Source organism: Pristis pectinata, chromosome 35 (genome assembly GCF_009764475.1).
Source record: "Pristis pectinata isolate sPriPec2 chromosome 35, sPriPec2.1.pri, whole genome shotgun sequence".
Classification (NCBI taxonomy): domain Eukaryota; kingdom Metazoa; phylum Chordata; class Chondrichthyes; order Rhinopristiformes; family Pristidae; genus Pristis; species Pristis pectinata.
This window is the reverse complement of record NC_067439.1, coordinates 4,609,327-4,626,872: the sequence shown is the minus strand read 5'-3', so window position 1 is coordinate 4,626,872 and position 17,546 is coordinate 4,609,327. Positions and strand designations below refer to the sequence as shown.

General features: G+C 41.9%; 1 protein-coding gene and 1 non-coding gene across 2 annotated transcripts in view; one reads left to right on the top strand and one right to left on the bottom strand.

Moving 5' to 3' along the window:
- Positions 1–489: 489 nt before the first annotated feature.
- Positions 490–651, bottom strand: LOC127586463 (U1 spliceosomal RNA). The gene has a single exon (XR_007958692.1). It is a non-coding gene; the product is annotated as a U1 spliceosomal RNA (small nuclear RNA).
- A 7,106-nt stretch (positions 652–7,757) lies between these two features.
- LOC127586294 (BTB/POZ domain-containing protein 7-like) overlaps positions 7,758–17,546 on the top strand; it is a 57,246-nt gene continuing 47,457 nt past the window's right edge. Inside the window, 1 exon segment of the mRNA XM_052044111.1 lies at positions 7,758–7,937. The gene's annotated coding sequence lies outside the window, so the exon portion shown is untranslated.

The window sequence follows — 17,546 nt, the reverse complement described above, 5'->3', positions numbered from 1 at the left end:
CCATCTAACCCTTCCCTCCCATATAGCCCTCCATTTTTCTATCATTCATGTGGCTATCTAAGAGTCTCTTAATGTCCTAATGTATCTGCCCCTCAACCTCTGCCGGCAGTGTGTTCCACGCACCCACCACTCTCAGTGTATAAAACTTACCTCTGACATCCCCCTTATACCTTCTCCAGTCACCTTAAAATTATGCCCCTTGTGTTAGCCATTTTCACCCTGGGACAAGTCTCTGGTTGAGGACTGTTATCATCTTGTACACCTCCATGAAGTCCCCTCTCATCCTCCTTCCCTCCAAAGAGAAAAGCCTAGCTCACTCAACATATCCTCATAAGACATGCTCTCCAATCCAGGCAACGTCCTGGTAAATCTCGTCTGCACCCTCTCTAAAGCTTCCACATCCTTCCTATAATGAGGCAACCAGAAACTGAACATAAGACTCCAAGTGTGGTCCAACCAGAGTTTTATAGAGCTGCAACATTACCTTGCAGCTAAAATGCGAACGCAGTCCCCCACTACCACAAATTTTGCAGTCGAGTATCCCGCATCTGGGGACATTGCAGGTGTCAGCACACCCGAAGTGCAATAGGATAGCCTGTCCTGGGAGAACCACCTTTTTGATCATGGTTCTCTCCCCTGCCAGGTAAGTATAGAGAGGGTAGATATGATTGGTGTGTCAAAAACAAGATAGCATAGGGTTTAAGGTGAGAAGGTGGAGCTTTAAAGGGGATTTGAGGGGAAAGTTTTTCACACAGAGAATGGTTGACATCTGGAACTTGCTGCCAGAGGATGTGGTGGAGTCAGATACATTTAGCAGACATTTAGACAGACACTTGTATAGGCAAGGCATAGAAGGATACCGACTACTGCGGGCAAATGGGACTAGTGTAGATGAGAAAAAAGGTCAGCATGGACTTGCTGTATTTCTGTGCTGTACAACTCTATGACTCTATTAAGGGAGCATTTTAGTTGAGATAAGCAAAATCATTAAGGAATTTGATAGAGTAAATAAGCAGAATCTGTATCCAGTGGGTGGGGTGGAGTGTGGTTAAGTAGGTTTAACATACCTTGCAAAAGGACCAGAGAAGAAGGTTCAGAATTTTTATTTTACCAACAAGTTTAGTGATCTGGAACTCGCTGTCTGAAATTACGATGAAAGAAAAATTCAACAGTAACTTTCCAAAGAGGAACTGGATAAATAATTGAAGCAAATAAAGGGCTGTGAGAAAAGAATTGGGGGGAATGAGGCAAAACTGTATAGCTTTACCTTAGAGCCGGAACAGCACAATGTGTTATAGGATTCTGTTCTACTAATGGTTAAGAGCAAGAGACATTCTTTGAAGTAATAAAGCTTTCCACCCATAGTGGGTGACTCATACTCAAGCTGAGAGCGGCCAGCATTCATGTGTTTAATGAATTGATGCATGATGGAACAGAACTCCCAGTGTGACCACAACATTCACATGCTCTCGTGTCCTTTCATGGATTACTGCAAATCGCAGAGGTATCACAATGGGCCACTACGTTAATGATGAGCCTTTAGGAACGACTGAGGTTGTGTCACACAAATTCTTGTGAGAACCTCAGCTCTGCAGCCTGTTACGTACTTTTTGAAGTGAAGTCCCTGTTGTAATGTCGGAATATGGCAGTCGATTTGCACACTGCAAGCTCCCACGAAAGAGCAGAGGTCAGATAATCAGTTTCAGAGATATCAGTTGAGGAATCTCCTATCTGGTTGCATCACGGCTTGGTACGGCAAATGCCCTGCCCAGGAGCGCAAGAAACTGCAGAGAGTTGTGGACACAGCCCAGCGTGTCACGGAAACCAGCCTCCCCTCCTTGGACTCTTGTCTGTACCTCTCGCTGCCTTGGTGAAGCAGCCAGCATAATCAAAGACCCTACCCACCCGGGGTCATTCTCTCCTCTCTCCTTTCCCATCAGGTAGAAGATACAGGAGCCTGAGGGCACGTCCCACCAGGCTTAGGGACAGCTTCTATCCCATTATGATAAGACTACTGAACGGTTCCCTTATAAGATGAGATGGACTCTGACCTCACGATCTATCTTGTGACCTTGCACTTTATTGTCTACCTGCACTGCACTGCCTCTGTAGCTGCGACACTTTACTCTGTACTGTTATTGTTTTTACCTGTACTACCTCAATGCACTCTGTACTAACTCAATGTAACTGCACTGTGTAATGAATTGACCTGTATGATTGGTATGCAAGACAGGTTTTTCACTGTACCTCGGTACAGGTGACAATAATAAACCAATACCAATACCAATAATGTTGACCAGGGCTCCACGGAAGACAATTGTGGCTGTGGGATCCTTTAAATCTAACATAAATTTCAGAGGCACCTCTGTTCAGCATCACATCTGAGAACAGGTGCCTCCAACTGTGCTGCATTCCATCATTACTGCATCGGAAACATTGTTCTTGAATCTTGATCTTGAAGCCACAACCTTCTTACACTGAGATAATCTACTGAAGACTCCTCAAAGAGAAAGATTAATATCCAAAGGAAATAGAATATGCTACACCACTTTTATAACTTGGCCTTTGGTTTCCTTTGATGGCTGAAGTGATAGAATTATTTAGTTCTGGTTAACACTAAGTGGGGATCTTGGAGATTACGGGTTGTCGGACTTTCCCTCCTGCGGAGTAGGAAGCTGGCTTTCTGCAGTAGTGGGTGACATCTGGTGGACAGCATGCGATAGCACAGCTCTTGCCTGTCAGTCCCAGCACACCACTGGACCAGTCACACTTGTATAAAGATCGTGAGCTTCCTCTGCAATTGTGTCCAGTGATGTGGACGCAAACACAGTTCAAAGTGCATGGAAAATTCTAACTGCAGCACAGCCAAATATCCTCAAGGTCTCATTAACATATAAACAATTCAGCTCCTTGACCTGATCCACCACACAATGAGATCATGACACCACTCCAGCTCTCCGTCCTCTCCCATATCTGTTAACACTTTTGGTTAACAAATATTTCTCAATCTTAGACTTAAAATTAACAACTGATCCAGTTTCAATTGCTGTTTGTGGAAGAGAAATCCAAATATCCAGTACGTTCTGCATGTAGAGTGTTTCTCAATTACACTTTGCTGGGCTCTAATTTTTGGTTTATGCTCCCTGGTCCTAGATTCCTCAACCAGCTAAATTACTCTCTCTCACCCCCCCCCCCCCACCTCTCTCGCTTTCTCTTCCCCACCCCTCTCTTTAACATATCAGTTTCCAGTTTCTCTTAATATTTTGAAGACTTCCATCAAACCGCTCCCTATTTTCCTGAATTCCAGGGAATAAAATATTGTCTGCTTTTATCACAACTGATGATCTGGATGTTAAGGAGCATAAAGGAAGCAGTTATCAAAATATGACAGAATTTTATTTAAGGATTGAAAATGACTTAGTTCAACCTGGAAATAGCATCTTAAGTCTGAATAAGGCAAGCAATGAGGAGATGAGATGTGAGTTGGTCATGGTAGATTAGGAAACTACATTAAAAAGACTCAGTGAACAAGCAATGGCTAATATTTAAAGAATTAATACAAAGTTTACAAGTGATACATATCTCTTTAACCCAAAAAAAAGTAAAAGTGGCCTGGCTGTTTCTATTGAGAGAAGTCAAAGATAGTATTAGATCAAAGGAAAAAGTTAATAATGTTGCCAAAAAAGGCTATAAACCTGAGGATTGGGAATATTTCAGAATTTCAGAAAGGAGACAGAGCATAGAATAAGGTTCTATAATGCAGGTTAAAAAGAAATGATTAGCGAAACTTAATGTGGGTCCTTTATAGACTGAGATGGAGGAAATTACATTGGGGAATGAGGAAATGGCAGAGAAATTAAACATTTTTTTGCGCTAAATCAGCATCAAGATTGGCATAACATCGTGGTCCGAATGGCCTGTCCGGTGCTGTACTGTTCTTTGTTCTATGTTTGTCTTCATGGAAAAAGATATAGAAAACTTCCTGGAAATAGTGGAAGAAGACGGGTGTAGAGTAAATGACCAACTCAAAGGAATCAGCATTAGTAAACTCTACTCTTAGAGAAATTAGTGAGATCGAAAGATGGCAAGTTCCCAGGATCTGACAACCTGTATCCTAAGGTTATGAAAGAGAAGATTATGGAGATAGTGGATGCATTGGTTGTCACCTTTCAAAATTCCATAGATTCTAGAATGGTTCTCACAAATTGGAAGGTTGCAAAAGTAATAACGCTTTTTAAGAAAGGAGGAAGAGAGAGTGAAAACTAGAAAAATAGAACAGCCTGACATCAATAATAGGGAAAATGTTGGAACCTTTTAATATGGAAGTAGTAACAGGGCACTTGGAAAATAATAGTATTGGGCAGACCCAGCACGGATTTATGAAAGTCATGTTGGACAAAACTGTTTGAATTTTTTGAAATGGCAAACAGAACAGATAATTGCCAATCAATTGCTGTAGTGAATTTGAAATCTCAAAAGGAATTTAATAAGGTACGCACAAGAGATTACTAAACAAAATCAGAGTGCACATTATTAGGGTATATATATTGGCATAGATTGTTAATGGACAGAAATAGGAATAAATGGGGCATTTTTTGGGTTGGGTGCCACAGGGATTGATACTAGAGCTCCAGCTATGAACAATCAATGCTTTGGATGAGGGGATGAAGTGTAATATATCCAGGTTTGCAAAACTTTGTTTTGCACGCCATCTGTACAGATCATTTCATCATGTCAATACATCAAGGTAGTACAAGGGATAAGCAATAACAGAATGCAGAATAAAGTGTTTACAGTTAGAGAGGAAGTGCAGTGCAGGCAGACAATAAGGTGCAAGACCATAACGAGGTAGATTGTGAGGTCAAGAGTCCATTTTATCGTACGAGGGGACTGTTCAATAGTCTTAGAAGAGTGGGATAGAAGCTGTCCTTGAGCCTGGTGGTATGTACTTTCAGGCTTTTGTATCTTCTGTCCAATGGGAAGGGGGAGAAGAGAGAATGTCCCTACGTGAGCAGGCTATAGAGAGACTTCAGGGGGCTATATACAGGAATAGTGAATGGGCAAGATCAAAGGGTTGGCCATTCACAACAGAGATGAGAAAAAAAATTTTCACCCAAAGGAAAATGCACCTTTGGAATTCTCTTCCTTGGAAAGTTGTGGAGATTCAGGTGCTGAGTATATTGAAGACCGAGATGAACAGATTTTTAGACCTTAAGCGAATGAAGGAATATGGTGTGAATGCAGTAAGGTTAAAGATCAGCCATGATGTTATTGAATGGCAAAATAAGCCTGAGGTGCCAAATGGGTCACTGCTGTGAGTCACCCCAATGGATGTATTGTTACATTCGAACAAAGTGTGGTGTATCTTCAGATTGTCCCTGCCTCTGGATTTTTTGACTTGCTCCAAGTGAGTTCCACCAGGTGGCAGTATGGGTGGAGGCAAGAACACAGTAATAATTTCTCTTTTAGGCTTTTTGCTATGAATAGCCTGTTGGTTCTAACTAAACAAACAAACTGGGCGAATGTTCGAAGGAAAAACCCAAAATATCTGAAGCAAACTTTACATGGGAAAGGGGAAGGGATAGCCAGCAATGGGCCCAATAAGGACAAAGAAGAAGGCAATTTATAGACATAGGGATTAAAACTGTGTATTGAGGAGTCCAACCCAGCCCCAGATTAGTTCATTAACTGCTGAAGGCCTCCTTTATTCCTTTGTAATCATTTGACTATTCGAACTCTTCCTGGCCTTCCTCTGTAAACATGAGGTCATCCGGAGTTTGTTTGCCCATGTCTCAACTTGCATCATATCCCTTTAACTCATTGCATTTGTGCTTATTGTCCTAACATGGTACCAGTTTAAGCAATGCCTTGATTTGCAAATTTTCTTCCAAATCCCACCATGGTCTTTCCTCTCCCCTCTACCTGTACTTCCCAATATCACTGCAGTACTCCAGTTCTGGCCTGTTAATCCCTCAAATTTATTGCTCCAGCATTGTCTTTAATAACCACCCCCCACTCCCACCCTATGCCTCCAGGTCCCTCTGCTCCTGCACCCTTTAGTACAGCATCCTTTATTCTTTCTTACCTCCCATCAGAGGACACTGAAATAGGTGGTATCGTAGATAGAGAAGGAAGTTATCAAAAACTACAAGGGGATCTTGATCAGCTAGGCAAGTGGACCAAGGAATGGCAAATGGCATTCAATCCAGATGAGCGCAAGGTGTTACATTTTGGGAAGTCAAACCAGGGTAGGATTTTCACAGTGAATGGTAGGGCCCTGGGGAGTTGTAGAACAGAGGGACCCAGGAGTACAAGTACATAGTTCCCTGAAAGTGGCATCTGAGGTAGACAGGCTGGTGAAGAAGGCACTTGGCATGCTGGCCTTCATCAGTCAGGGCACTGAGTATAGTTGGGATGTTATGCTGCAGTTGTACAAGACATCGGTGAGGCTGCATCTGGACTATTGTGCATAGTTCTGGTCATTAAGCTGGAAAGAGCGCAAAGACTTACAAGAGTGTTGCCAGGACTCAAGGGCCTGAGTTATAGGGAGAGGTTGGTCAAGATAGGACTTTATTCCTTGTAGCTAGGAGACTGAGGGTGACCTTATAAAATCATGAGGGGCATAGATACAGAGAATGCACAGAGTCTTTTTCCCAGGGGGAGGGAATCAAAAACTAAAGGGCATAGGTTTAAGCTGAGAGGGGAAAGATTTACGAACGTGAGGGGCAACTTCTTCATGCAGAGGATGGTGGGTATAAGGAGTAAGCTGCCAGAGGATGTAGCTGAGGCAGGTACAATTTAAAAGACACATGGTCAGGAACGGTTTAAGAGGGATATGGGCCAAACACAGGGAAATGGGACTAGCTTAGATGGGAATCTTAGTCAGCATGGGCCAGTTGGGCCACAGGGCCTGTTTCCATGCTGTATTAATCTATTACTCTATCATTCTTCCTACCAAACTGCATTGCCTCTCATGTCTCCGCATTAAATTTCATCTGCCATGCATCTGCCCATTCCACCAGAATGTTCATATCCCACTCTCATCTCTGAAGCTCACAATACTGGCAAGTTTTCTGTCATCTGCAGATTTAGAAATTGTGATGTGCACTCCAAGTCCAGATCAATAATATGGATTAGAACAAAAGCAATGGTGCACACTGGCAAGGGTCTTCATTGCACCCTGGTATATATGACAACAATCTGCAGGCACAGTAGTGTCGCGGTTAGCGTAACACTATTACAGCGCCAGCGACCCGGGTTCAATTCCGGCCGCTGTCTGTAAGGAGTTTGAACGTTCTCACCCGTGTCTGCGTGGGTTTCCTCCGGGTGCTCCGGTTTCCTCCCACATTCCAAAGACGTACAGGTTAGGAAGTTGCGGGCACGCTGTGTCGGTGCCAGAAGCGTGGCGACACTTGCGGGCTGCCCCCAGAACACTCTACGCAAAAGATGCATTTCCACTGTGTGTTTCCATGTACATGTGACTAATAAAGAAATCTTATCCACCCTATGGGGAACACCACTGCTCATCTATTTACCACGCCACTCTAAGCCTTCTGTTTTTAATTCATGAATTTTAAATGGCCAGCAGAATATTCGACTGCAAGGGACCTGCCAGCTGCTCCTCACTCTATAAGAAATCCTTGCTCCAGCAGTTGGCTGGGCTTTAAGGGAGCGGGATCCGCCCCCTTGCTCATTTGATTGGCTGGCACGGGACGTCCATCAAGCCGGAGGGGGGGCCGGCTTCCGGTGTCGTCGCGCCGCCGCGGACAGAGCGAGAGCGCGCGCGCGCGAGAGCGAGCGGGTGAAGGCGACTTAAAAAAAAAGAAAAGATTGGAAAGGAAAAGCTGCCGGGTTTTTTTCTTCCTGAGCACTGATTTGTGGCGGCCGGCCGGGCCGGGAGACTGTGTGTGGAGATTGCGCGCGGAGATAACGCTCAGGTAAAACAGCGAGGCCTAATGGCTGTGGAGAAATTAATTTGTTTTTATCCCCGCACCAGCGCGGTGTAGGCGCGACTTTCACCTCTCTTCGGGGCGGATAACCGGCGTCTTTCTGTCTCCTGCCTATACTTGGAGGGTGTCCGTTTTTTTATGTATATTTGGGTTTGCCGGCGGAAAGTTGTGAATCAGGAGCGCAATCGGAGTGGAAGCCACCCCGGACCGGAAGTGGCGGAGCTGTGATTGAATGACGGGCCTGTTGGCCAATCGAGGGACAAGTTGGTCAGTCGATGACCAATGGGCGAGCGGTGGAGGCGGGCACCTTGTATGATTGACAGTCTTGTCGAGCCCTGGTATGTGTTTGTGTGTAAACACAAGTCACTGTAACGAGAAGACTGAAGGTTACCATCAGGCTGTACTTTAACTTAGTCTGCTGGATTGTTTTGCATCAACTTGCAATGTCGCGCATGAGGCTGCTGGGGATAATTTTTTTTATTGCAATACTTCAAACTTTTGAACAACAAAATAATAACTTTTAGCTAGTGTGTCAGTATCCAGAGGAGATTGGAGCCAAAGTTTTGGGTGTATATCAATGTTGATAAATTATCAGCTCTCTCTACGGAAGCCAAGAAAATTTATCATTGTCAAAAAAGGGTGGAGAGGGTAATGAGATTTTCTTTTTGCAAAATCTCAGCAGCAAGCTTATATTTAAGCGATGTACTGTGGATGCTGTGAATCTGCAATCGAAAATCTGTAATTCCCAGCTGGTCCACGTAAGGAGGTCAAATGACCTTTTGGTCAGAACTGGAAAGAGTGAGTTAAAACTTCAAGGTGCAGAAAAAGGAAGAGGGGAAAGAAAGAACAAAAGGAAGGTCTGCCTTTTAAAATAAAACAAATAAAAGGGAGGCTTTCCCTTCCCTTCTGTGCATCGTAAAAATTACTTTCTCACTTTTCCCAGTTCTGATGCAGGGTTGATGACTTGGAATTAACTCCTTGCCCTGCAGAGCAGTTCCAGCATCTTCTGCATTTACTTTGCATTCTGCCTTACCTTTTTAACTTTGTAAGAAACTCCCAAGGTGTTTTATTGGATCAGATATTAAACAAGTTTTGATGCTGGACCACATATGGATGAATTGAAATAAGTAGTATCCAGAGGACTGTGGATGTGATGATTCCAAAAGGGCTTGGGAAATTTAATTTGGGTAATTTAAATACTTGTAGAATAAACACCTGGTAATAAAGACTATGCAACTACCAGATTGTTTTAAAACTGAACCAAGTTTGCTGATTTCCTTTAGGGAAGGAAATCTGTCAGCCTTGCCCAGTTTGGCTGCACAGAATGGCATATAGGGCATTATGATTGACTCTTAACAAACTCTCCAGTTCTGGAACAGTTGGGGATGAATAATCACTTGAATTAATACATTAAAACAAAATGTAAATTTTAAGTCTGGTGGGAAAGAGAGGCAGTCAGGGTTTAGGACATTGATAGCTGAAGGGATCACTGGCATGCTGGCCTTCATCAGTCAGTGCATTGAGTATAGGAGTTGGGAAGTTGTGTTGCAGTTATACAAGATGTTGGGGAGGCTGCTCTTGGAGTATTGTGTACAGTTTTGGTCACCCTGTTAGAGGAAAGATGTTATTAAACTAGGAGGAGGAGTGGAGAAAAGATTTACCAGGATATTGCCTGGACATGAGGAGGGGGTGGCCTGAGTTACATGGGGTTGGTTTTGGCTTCAGCACTGCTCAGTAGTTCTGTCACCTGAATCAAAGGCAATTAAAGAGAATCAGACAGTACCAGTGTACAAGTCAGTCGCTCACATCGGGTCTCCGTTATACAAATAGGATATGCGAATAGATAGGGCATACATTTAGGGTGAGAGGGAGCAAGTTCAAAGGTGATGTTGCATGAACTAGGGCTTTATTCCCTGGAATGTAGGAGATTGAGGGGTGACCTGATAGAGGTATATAAGATCACGAGGGGCATGGATGCAGGTGAAAGCACATAGTCTTTTTCCCAGGGAAGGGGTGATTGAAAACAAGAGGGCATGGGTTTAAGATCAGAGGGGAGAAATTTTAAAAGGGACATCAGGTAGCTTCTTCACGAAAAAGGTTGATGTGTATTTGGAATGAGCTGCCAGAAATAGTGGATGAGGTGGGCACATTAGCAACATTTAAAAGCCATCGAGATAAGTACATGGATAGGAGGTATAGAGGGCCTTGGGCCAAACGCGGGCAGATAGGGCTAGCTCACTGGACAACGAGGTCAGCGTGGACGAGTTGGGCTGAAGGGCCTGTTTCCATGCTGTATGACTCTACAGCAGTGCTGGGGCCAAATGGAGCACATTACGTCATCTTCTACCTTTCAACCAGATTGGCCTGACTCCCCTGCGCTCTCCTGATAGGCACTGATTCTACATTTCTTGTGCAGTCTCTGTAGTATTCTGAGTTCATTGTGGTTGGTGGAGTCTTAGCATATTTGTGGAAGTACATTCATTTCTTTCCATACACGTCCCCATTTAATTGTCTGAACCCCTGGAAGACTGATCAAACACCCAAATCAACATTAAGGTTCTTATCAGTTGATGCACTCGTAAAACACACACAGCTGAATCTTGAAATACAGAATCTAGTTTCCTGAAGATCTGTTCTTTAAATTTGTGCATAAATATTTAGTGGCATTGCCTGTGTTGCTGCCATGTTCTTGGTGAACTGCCATTTTTGTCCCTCCTCTGTTCCTCTACACCTGCATGTTGGGGTGGGCGGAAAAAGCACTTTATGTGTTTAATGATTTTGCCCTTGCTGACTTTGACTGCACCCAATGTGAGTGTTGTGAACTTTGCAATGCTGCAAAATCAAAAAGTGAATGCAGGTGAAGGCCCATCATGGAAAACCATTCTCTCTCTTTGCATTCTACCATCCATCTGTGTTTTAAATGATAAACCTTGCCTTGAATCTGCGCTCCCCACTCCCTGATTCCAACTAAAAACTGGTGCTAAGGAATAGGATTGAACGTGGATAATTCAGCCCATTTAAAAACCTGTTCACTGAGGTTGTGGCTGGTCTCTGACCTCTCTTCCTTTGTCCTATATCCTTTGATACCATTGGTTTGAACTACCCACCTTGAACTTAAAATTATTAGTTGATACGGGATCATTTGGGGTTTACTGAAGAGTATTATAAACCTACAATACTTTGTGTAGAAATGTTTAATAGCTTTTTTCCTTCTTGGCCTTGTTCTAATTTTTAGGCTGTGCTTCCTCCAAAAGGTGCTATTTTAATATCTTTATAAACTTTAATTGAATCACTCTGGATGGGGCCAAGATGAGGAAAATGAATTAAGGATCATTTCTGAATGTAGATCTATGTTCTGACTTCATAGAGTTATAGAGAATAAGCAGAGAAACTGGGCCCTCTGGTCCACTGTGTCCATGTCAACCATCAACCCCCTCCACTCCCATTTACACCTCTTTATTCTCCCCACATTCTCAACCTCCAGCACTACCACCCCCTACCCAGTTCTACCACCCTCTGACACATTATGGATAATTTCTAGTTACCAATTAACCAACCCACCTACACATCTTTGGGACATGGGAGGAAACCCACATGGTTACAGGGAGAACGTGCAAACTTCATGCACTGTACTCAAGGCCAGGGTTGAACCCGGGTCTCTGGCACTGAGAGCCAGTGGCTCTACTAGTTACAATTCATCTAGTAGTTAATCATTAACATTTAAAACTCAGCAGTGATGGGACAATTTGAGGCTGTGAAATCAAGAAATTGAGGCATTTAATATAAATTGGCATCAAGATCAACACAACATCGTGGGCCGAATGGCCTGTCCAGTTCTGTTTTGTATACTTGATGTACTTAATTTGTCACTCCAAATTAATTCAACCAGCACCAATATTCAGGATAGGAATAATGACCCAAAAAAAAACTTTTAAGGTGCTTTTATCAATCTTGTTATTGGTTTGTATACAAAAATGTAAGGAAATTGTAAAATGAAATTGAACTAATATAATGAATTGAAGTGCCTTCAATGCAGTCATCCATCAATGTTGCCAAACATGGCATCATTACCACTTCAGCCTGTGTTATGTAATTCGATGATGCCTTCTCCAGATGTAGCTGATGTGGACGGGTGCAGAATTTATATAGCAGGATATTTTTCAAAGAGCAAATACAGCATAAAGATTTCCTATGTCCACTTTGTGTTGTCAGTGAAATGTTTCAAGCAACATTTATATCCAATTGTCGTTATACTTCAATGAAATTATATTAGCAGAGTGTCTTGTCTGTGTCTTGGTCCTTTCTCCACTCTCATTGTAAATGACTTTTGAGTGGAGAAGGCAGATTTCTCCCTCTCCCTCTTGTTTTTGTGTGTGTATGATAAAGCTTGCATAGCTGGGGTTAGATGAGGTGTAAAAGTGTGCACCTCCCTTCCCTGCTAGTGTGCGCTGCAATTAACCCGTGGAACATCTGCACAGTACAGATGTGTAGTTTCTTAGCCAGCTGTGGAGTCTGAGTTAGACTGCCAATTTGGGCTGTAACTCAGTAGTTTCAGTCTGACCAAAATCATTTTTGTTACAACTTGTTTGCCAGCAGTAACAAAATATTGAGGTGCATTCTGTCTCCATTTCGTTCTATGTGGCAGTGAATCCACAAGTGGCTTTAAGTAGGACTACCAAAAATATTATTTTGAGGTGAGATTTTAATTTTTGCTCTTCTATCTGGAGTTATCAGCTAGAAAACTTGATTTTTGTTAAACTGTAAAGCTAGGAAAATTGCCAGAGTTCATATTGCAGCAGACCGAAGTTGAAAAGGAACAAAATAAGAGATAAAGTAGTGACTGTGGCAGGAGGCTTCAGTGTTTAGCAACAGCCTAAGACGGCAATAGTTCTTCAGTGAGTTACAGTTTTGATGCTCTGTGGAGACTAGATGATATCCTGTCCTTGGCACAACAGGGAGGAATTAATGTATGTGGGATGATGCATTTATAGGTTAGGTGATTCATGAGAGAAATGTTAAGAATAGTGCAGGATCTTCTGAAGAAGAGAGAAACTGAATGGAGGTTAAAAGGGTGGGAGGGATTGACTCCCAAGATGACACACTATTTCCTGTTTCAGAAAAGTGATAGGAAAATGGATATAATCTCAAGTATCCTCCAAGGACAAAGTGAACTCTTGATAGCTTAGATGAGACTTTTACCTTGTCAGCCCAAGCTGAATTTAGATGTAGCTTGCAATGGGTTTGTTTGTCATCTTGATGGATTTTTGTGCTCCTCAGCTTGAAGGCTTGGTGCTAAGCAAGTGGAAAATGCAGTAGGTACCTATACTCTTCCTGATCCATTCAGCATTAACATGACTGGTGTGAGGGCACTTGACAGCTGCTGGCAGTGCAGGACAATAGGTGTGGGATGTCAAACATCACAATGGATTATTTTTTCAACATTTTTGCAATGTTGCAGTCTAGTACAAATTCTTTTAGCTACTCCTGTTGTAATGATTGGTGAATGTGACTTTCAGCTGATCCCACAGATGAGGTAGAGCAATTTGCTTTGATTTGCAGTTTGAAACTTCATGTAAAAACAAAATATTTTCTATTGTACTTAATAAGGCCAGCATTTGATGTAGTGCATTACAGGAGTTTCAGATGTCCAAAGCACACATGGGCAACATTAAACATTTTGGAAACTGTGGGAGAAAACATGACAGCCATTTTGCATACAGCAGGGTCCCACAAGTTGGGTCTACTCCAGTGTTGTTGAATATCTGATTGAAATATTAGAGCACAGGGGAATACCTTCCTCTTTGAGAGTGTCACAGGATTGCTTGTGTTCACCTGAATGTCTGGAGTCTCTATCCAGTGTCTCATTTGTTGGTAGCTCTACTGTACAGCACTCGTCAGCTTCAGTGGGGCTGACAACTTTTGTGCTCATCTCAAGTGGGGACCTGTACTAACAAGCAACTGCCTCAGGAGCCAAAGTGAGCATAACTGATACTGTACAGAAAAACTACCTTTTCAACGTCTTTATTTTATAAAAGTGGAGGGTACATACATTTCCCAGTTGTTTTTCAACTTGTAATTTCATACCAAAAATGTTGCTAGTCTAGTTAGTAGGATCCCTGGCTGAGTCAGGACACTGTCTAGACTGCTTTCCAACAACCACCCATGACCCCTCCAACCCAAAAAATTCCTTTTCCTCCGCTTCATGGATGGTCATCAGTTAGTAGTAGACAGCAGTTTAATCAAGAAATTTCTGATCACATGGTAAAGTGGTAAATAGATGACATCATAAACTTGAGAACCTGAATTTATTGAATGCCATCAAACCCCTAAAACTAAATTGCTTCCCTTTACTTGCTTGTCAATCTCTTATGCTTTTAGGTATAGTGTGTGTTGCTGTCTCCTTTAAATCATCTTGCCTTGAATATTTGTCATCTGTACAGATTAAATCTTTGTCAAGCTGTAGTGCTGTTGCTGTTTCAAAGATGTCAACAAGATTCCCAGAGTGCAGTCATCAGGCCTGATGTAAAAGTAAAGTGATGTACATTTGAATTTTTAAAAATCTCTTGTGAAACGCTGTACATTTACAGAAATTTTTCTGTCCATGTCAAAGATCATTCTGCATGAAATGAAGGCGTGGTTAGTATGCCTATCGCCTAAAAGTGGAGCATAAATAATTTGACACTGTCAGATGAGTATTGAGTAACACTTAAACAATTAACTTGACGTGTAGTTTTTTCCTATCCGCTTTTTACCAGTGTTGTACGCCAGTGACACAGTATCTAATGCTTATTGTTGAATTCATGGTTGTGGATTTATTCAATTTGGAATCGTATTTACTTGCTGGTAAGTAAAATCCAGAGCGATAACCAGTGTATTGTGGGTCATTGATTTATTATTGGATAACCTTGTCATTTGACGTATTTACTGAGTGCACACAGAGGGAAGGGCAAACAAAAGAAAATCAGTGATTGACTGAGTTTTTCAGATAGCATGTTGCTAGTACTTCATCCATGTTGGAGCTCCTGCAATTTGTCAGATGTGTAACAACTGGTGCTACTCAATCATGTGGCACAGCTTAAAATATCCTCTCTGGACACCATCTCCTTTCGCAAGGGTGAGGGTTCTGGTGTATGATTTCACTGTTCACATCATTGGAACTTTTCACACTTGGTCATTTTGCTTTCCATGAAGTTAACTGAAGCAGTAATTGGGAGAAATGGTTTCCATTGGAAGAGGGCAAATGTACAAGAGTCACTAGTGATATAGAACTATTATGATTTGGAGCACGGTACCTAAAGAGTGATAGAAGTAGTTTGAATAATATTTTTTCCAAGAAGGAATCCAAACCTTAGCAAATGCATGCAGGATTATGGCAAAAGGGCGTGGGATTAATTGAATAGCACTCTGAGACCCTGATGTATCATTCTCTGTTCTCTTACTGGGTTTTTGCCTTATGAGAATTTCAGATGTTTTTATTTTTGATTAATTGTACATAAGCTGGTTCCCAGCATTTACAGCACTGTTCAAGCCCTCTTGTCCTCTGCTGAAGATGAATAATATGCACTGGTAAATTTCCCACGGCATTCCCCATTGATGAATATGAACGTTAACAATTGACAACACTGTCAGTTCAAGAGTTGGTGGTGGGTGGGGTATATGACTGGAAGCATTGAAGTAATTTACTCAGTGTATTCAAGAGTGAAGGAAATGAAACATGACAAACTACAGAACTTCTCCAAATAAAAGACTATTCTCTCATATGAGGTGAGGATAGCTATGTACAAATAATGGCCACAAGATCAATGATGGTCATTTGTAGTGGTATTTAATTAACAATGGAATTGACCAATTACCCTTATTTTGACTAGGAATAGTATTGTCATCTAAATGCAGTTTTTTTTAGTATACACGATGCCAGTAGAATAATGAGAGACTAGAAACTTGCCCCAGAGTCTCCTTGATTCCAGATCTTGTAGCTACACTGTGACGGTTAACACAACTAGATTTATTGGGAAATAATCGTACAACAAAATGGTATGGGGGAATTACTAATCGCATTTTATAACAGAAAGCATGTAGACCACAAGTTTGTTTTTAAAGTAATGCATGTCTACTGAAGCCCTTGGCAATGCTGTGCCATGGTAATGTAATCTTACCCTAACAACTGAAAACCTGCATTTTTATTGTATGCTGGATTGTGTAGTACAGACCTCTGTTGGCAAAGAGCCAAGCCAGATGTGAAAATGGACACCTGCATGTTTAAAAAGTCCCTGATCAAAGGAATGCTTTTCGTATTCTATATTGTTGTATTTTGGTTTTTTTTTTTGTCCTTTTTTATAGCACTGGCGCCAAAGAGGTGCTGTTATAAATTAATCTTGTAAGATTCTGTGATTAAACTAGAGCACATAGCCTCTCAGCTGCAAGGTTGGGCAAAACCAGTTCTTTGCTGCTGCTTTTATCTCTTTTTAAATAGTAACAAAGGCAGTTCAGATTTGTCTGGAACACCAGACTTCTCTTGTTTGAAAGATTAGAGCTGGTGGCGTCTGAATCGCTTTAATGGCACAGGTACTGTCTCTGAATAGCTTACTGATACTGTCTGTGGGGTACTGAACTACATGGTCCTAAATGCTCTACTGTTGAGCTCTGCCCCCACTCTGGAGTTAGTTGATCCTAGTTGGATGGTGTAGAGAATGGGACTAACTAGAGGGTCGTCCAGGATTGCTTCTCCTGTTTGTTATCCTTTGTTGTTTAAAATCTGACCTCCACTATACCACCCTTGGCTTCGCATGTATTGTCTAGTTATTCTAGTAAGCCTCAGCTATGAAGTCTAACTGTTGATGCTAGGTTTCCAAGGGCCAATATCTGTAGAATTGTGCACCAGAATAAACTGCTTGCTTGAGTAGAGGGACAAAACTGGGGGACAAGTCAAGCACTTGATAATGGACAACATGAACAGATTCTGTGTTCTGGCTCTTGTTTTGAATGCTTGGAGGTCCGCTTGCTGCATAGTAAGAGTCAGATTGCCTCTAATTCCCTCACTGCATTCACCTAACCAAGGGCAAAGTATTTTTTAATTTCTGTTTGACAGAATATATGCATTTGTGGCAAATGTTTTTGCTTTGATTTAAATGCAAGATTAAATTGCTAAGTGGCAGAAGTAGTGGAAACAGTAGCTGGGCGTAGGAAGAGCCGCTTGTGGGTGGGGGGGAAGCTTTGTGATAGAAATCTATGACAATGACAGTAAAGAAAGAGCTTGCCTTAGTGTATATCCTGCATGATCATTGGTATATACCAAATTGCTCCTACAGGCAATACATTTAGTTTGAAAAGCCCTTGTATGTTGGCAATAGTGAGAGCCTAAATGTGTATAGCAGAATCCCACAAGAGATCAATGGTGACTTTGTTTTACATTGACCTTTTGTTTTGGTTGGTTGATAGCAAAATGTTAATCTGGATACCAGTTCTTAGTTGCAGTTTTATTAACAGCACAAAAATGTGCTAATTTCTTTTTACTTTAAAGAATTAAACAAAGTGTAGTGTCCAACCTTGCACTAAGTCCCACATTTCTTCAATGTTTGTGTTCTGGGCCATGCAGTT